The 4,972-nt window shown below is 42.3% G+C and overlaps 1 protein-coding gene across 8 annotated transcripts in view; it reads right to left on the reverse strand.

Moving 5' to 3' along the window:
* The window catches only part of KTN1 (kinectin 1), a 148,740-nt gene extending 144,844 nt beyond the window's left edge, over nt 1–3,896 (reverse strand). For 3 of the 8 annotated variants that reach the window (XM_019518428.1, XM_019518427.1, XM_019518421.1), the window contains exon 1: nt 3,721–3,892. The gene's annotated coding sequence lies outside the window, so the exon portion shown is untranslated. Of the gene's footprint in view, nt 1–3,720 lie in introns of all 8 variants that reach the window. The other 5 variants (XM_019518422.1, XM_019518425.1, XM_019518423.1 and 2 more) reach the window with 3 other exon arrangements.
* Nucleotides 3,897–4,972: the final 1,076 nt, after the last annotated feature.

Consider the following 4,972-nt stretch of genomic DNA (forward strand, 5'->3'; position numbering starts at 1 on the left):
AGGTATGCCTCTTTATAAAAAGGCCAAGTATTTCTGCCAGATATTACTATGCAGCAATCACACAAAAAACAAGACAATTCTTTAAGGCTATGAACAGATGTTGCATTTGTACCAGTAGAAGCCATGTTATCCTGGGACAAAGTGCAGTTGTTCAGACATTCACGTCTATTGTCCTGGGATAAATCCTAAAAAAAAGATCATGGGATAAGACATGCTAACAGTTTATCCTGGGACATGGCAAAGTGCGCCTGAACTGTTATTCAAGGGTTGCATCCTTGAATCAATGGCAGAAAAGAAGCACTGCATTTAGCCACTCACTTAAGCCTGATTAGAAAGGTGATGTGTATATATGCTAAACCCAGGATATTTTTCTGAGACAAACAAGCACAACTTGGGCTAAGAACAGGACATTGCATTTATCCCAGGACAAGAATCACAATCTAGCAGTTCTCTCTGCTCCCCACCAACGCTTCCATAATTTAGCAGAGTCATTAAAAATGCAACTCGACTTGGCTGGGACAGATAAGTTAGCCCAGCAATTCACTGTCTTACTGTCCTAAAGCATTTCTTTTTGGGGCTTAATGCACCTATCAGACAGACTTTTAGACCCTCAATAACAAATAAGAAACAACACGCATATACTGCACTGCTCTTTTTTAAATACCTTAACTCTGCACTTTTGCCATTGTAACCGGCGAAACAAGTTAGGTGACAATACCCACAGATTTCCCTTTACGTTTGTTAAAATCCTTTTGCTATATCCTATTCAGGAGGAGGTTTTAGTTAAGATACAAGAAATGACTATGCATTTGACTGACCTAGCCTAGCAAGCGAAGGCCAAAAGGGGAAGGCGACTGCTGCCTATAAAGGGTAAGAAAAGAATTGTTTACGCTATAAGATAGTTGGTATAAGAATAAGCAAGTATAAACCGGCCATAAATAAAATTTAGACTAGAAATTGGAAGCGGTTTCTAACCATCGGAGCAGCAAGGTTCTGGAACAGCCTTCCAATGAAGCTAGAGATGAAAGGGGAGAACTGGCTAGTTTTAAGATGGAGCTTGATGCATCTATGGGAGAGATTACAAGACATGGCTGCCTCCAATAGTATGGGACTGAACGGGACTCAGGACACTCTTTCCAGTTCCATAATCTCATTATCCCAACTGGAGCTAGCACTGAAGGGCTATCTGATTCCAATACAACCCCCATACAATTCTCCTATACTCTTCCTTAGAATATTTTAGAGAGTTCCATGCAAGATGGTTTTTAACCATAGCACAGTCCTTACATAATTATACACAAGATATCTATTACCTTTGTGTTTTCTTGGTTTGTTTTTCACTAGTACCAAGAACATCAGCCTTCAATCCTCTCCAAGGTACTGACAGGCTTGCACTTAGAACAGAGACCAAAAAAAAGTCCCACCACCACTGAAGTTTAGTAAAGATTTTCAGTTTCTAAAGACTAACTTGTCCAGAGAGGTATGAGTTTTCATAGCCAACAACTTAGTTCGTCCTACCTTCTACCTGACTAATGCAGTTTGAACACCTCTAATTTCTAAAGTCTTTTATTACCCACCAAGTTCAAAGAAGGATTAAAACACTTTGACCTACGATCATCTAATCTCAAACACAATGAGGTGGAGTAAGGAATGAAGGAAGGAGGCGGGATGGGGGCAGGTTGTTGTATGGTTAACTGAATAATCAAGCTGCCACATGCAGGTTTGAACAAGTCTTTCCCATCCCTTTAAGTAATTTCACACAGGGCCTAGTCTGCCAGCTGCGCTATCTGAAGTATTTCCAAATTTTCTTCCAGCTCTACCACCACAGAAATCCTCAATGTACACTTCACATCCCCCACCTCCCATTAAGAGCTAGAAGCCCATCTTTGACTAGCCAGCTACATGAAAAAGCAATAATCAAATGCCTGTCAGTTAAGAATCCCTACAGATCATCTGCATTCTTAGCTAGGGCCAAACTTTTCCCCACTATGTTATGTGCAAAAACTTCTCTCAGACAGTATGCAGAAAACACCACCAGCATATGATGCAAGAAGGGGGAAAAAGTGGGAAAGAAAGTTGTATGGCCTATTAATGGATTGAAATGACCATCAAAAGTAACTCTGTGAAGGGACTGTCGCTTCCACAAGATACAAATTGCTCCGAGAAAACTGCAGAGGGAATTATTGGGGCGGCGGGGAAGCTATAACATATTTATTTTTACTTCCATGAACAGCACTAGAGCCTTTTAAGTAGCAGATCTGATTTATATTATCCTCTTGCTTTATTTTTATTATACATAAGCAACAAAAGTTACCACAATCAGGCAGTGAAATCTGCTAAATGACAACATAACTTAGATGAAAGGTACTTAAACACCAGTAATAAATGGAAGTGTAAAACCCAAAAACCAGAGATGGATTACTGTAACCTGTAAACTAGAGCACCTAACCACTTAAAAACAAGTAGGTAAAGGCACTAGCTTTGCACATCCCATACAGAAGACAAGACAACCAATCCACCTCTTATGTACAAGAGATTTTCTTCACCAAACAGATGCTATTCTGGTTTCTAGAAGTCTCATTCTGATCTCACAACAAACAGTATAGATCTTGAGTGAAACCTGATTATTTACTGACCAGCCTGAAGTACCAACACATGCACCATTTTCACGTAATAAGACTATACCATTGTCTTACTAAGTAACTATATAAACAACTATTTTCAATAAACAGTAGTAATTATTGTATTAAAATAACTCCAGTCAGTTAACAACTGATATTTTCCATATAACAGTAAAAAGTACTTGGACATTATAACCACAATAAAAGTTATACAAGAACACTAACAATGCTTAGGACAGAGTTATAATTTCCTATACGATAATAAAATATGCTTCCCTTTACAAAAACAATACATCTCATACTAGTATCAAAATAAATGCAAGAAATCCTTAATTCTTCATCTCCCTGCTTTTAAATCATCAAGGATGTTTCAGGTACAGGCAAGTAAACTATTATTCAGACGCCTCCAAATCTGAATAACTTTAAAAAAAAAAAAAAAAAAAAAAAAAAGGCCGGGTTCCCCCCCCCAAAACCCCTTTAATTTTTAAAAAATTTTCCCGTTGTAAAAAAAAAAAAAAGGGGTGCCCCCCCCCAAAAACCTTTAAATTTTAAAAAATTTTCCCGTTGTAAAAAAAAAAAAAAAAAAAAAAAAAAGGCCGAGTTCCCCACCCACAATCACTCTTAAGTTTTAAAAGATTTTCCCTGTGTACGATACAAATAAAATTGGATGGACAAGTCAGAGTGGAGTAGTTATGTCATCTTTCCAGAGCTGTTTGTGATTACTTATATTTCACAAGACACTCTTAGCATTTTCTCAGCTTGGACAATAAAACCAAACTAGCCCAGTTCAGGATTATATAATCCATTTCACTAAAAAGTGATCAAAACCAGTACAGCACTGCAATGTGCAGGTTCCAGGTATTGCAATGAAAGGACTGTATTTTCAAAATGCTGCCAGCTGACTTTAAAATAGAGAACATTTGCTAAACAGAACTGGGGGCAAATTTGATTTAATATCCCTTCAGCAATTTGCATGTCATCTTTTTTTTTTCTTCCTTTCTAAACCCTAAATTGAATTTCCTTTTTCTGTCTGTCCAGACAACTTCGCTGCAAAGTTCTCAAAAGAGGGCTTTTAAAGCCTTGTAGAAGACTTCACCTTTTTTTGGAAGAACATACGATGTTAGGCTTCCTTCTTGTTTTATGAAGTCACTAAATGTCACACCGAGCCATGTATAAAGCTCTCTAAATGAATCCGCTCCTAATGCAGGACCTGAGCACGCCACTAGTGACGAGACGGCGAAGCTCTGTTCACTGTACAGCTGTTACTGCAAATCAAAAGATGTACCCGTTATAGAGTCATCACTGAAATGTAAATGTAGCTGCTTTCTATTTTTTTCCCCCCTCAGAGATCCCTAAATATGTTTCTAAAGACGACAAACTTATTTTTAAACCTATGATTTAGAAGCCTTTGCTGCAGGAATTAGCCAATTAGTACAAAGCATCTCCTTTGAAAAAAGGACTTTGAGGGACTTCATATTAATGAAAAAAATGGAAAGCTTTGCCAATTTCCTGATGCCGTTCATGCATCACAGCAGAACCCCTGCATTTCCAAGCTGGTTTTAGGAAGCTGCGAGCATGTCCTCCAAAACTTTCACCCGGGCATCCCAAATCCACACGTGCTCGTACCAGTTCATACAGTCACTTGCAGCTTAGCTGAAGCTGAGCCCAGTCATTGCTTAAGACCTACCAATGCCGTCCTTGGTTTCCCAGGGCACCGTTCAGTCCCCCACCCTCCTCGCCCTGAAGCAACAAGGCGGCAGAGTTTCCCAAAGGCTGTTTTCCTTTCCACCACGCCTGAACTTGGCCACGATGTGGCTGGCATCAAGCAGCAGCAGACCGGCCTGGAGGGCTGGCACGAAGCAAACGACGCCGCTGTTCCTCACGGATGTTTCAGGTGCCACCGTCCTTCGTGGGAGCAAGGAAAGCACCGAGTGCCCCCCAGCCAAGTCGGGACCTCGAAATCAGACTTTCGTAAAAGGCAAGGGGAGCAGAGAAAGCCTTCCCAAGGCAGCCCCGCGGCCTGGAGAAAGCAGCGGTTTCCCCTCAAGCTGCAGCTCCCGACCTTTCCCGGGCCCAGGCACCCTCCTGTGACACGAGGCCTGGACAGAGCGCAAGAGCTGCCTGCCACGGGGCGGACGCCGGTCCATCGCGCCCCATGTCCTGCCGAGGGTCTGACGCGGGCTCCCCCACCACCCCTCTCTCCAGCATCTCCGGTCCGACATCCCCATGGATGCCCCTTTCCTCGTGACCCCGCGCGGCCACCGACCCGCCCAGGGCCGCGCTGCCGGGCCCGAGCCCAGGGTCCACCCGCGTCTGCTCCCCGGCGACACCCCCGGGCCGGCCCCGCACCC

Source organism: Gavialis gangeticus, unplaced genomic scaffold (assembly GCF_001723915.1).
Source record: "Gavialis gangeticus isolate Ggan-Ray unplaced genomic scaffold, GavGan_comp1, whole genome shotgun sequence".
Lineage (NCBI taxonomy): Eukaryota > Metazoa > Chordata > Crocodylia > Gavialidae > Gavialis > Gavialis gangeticus.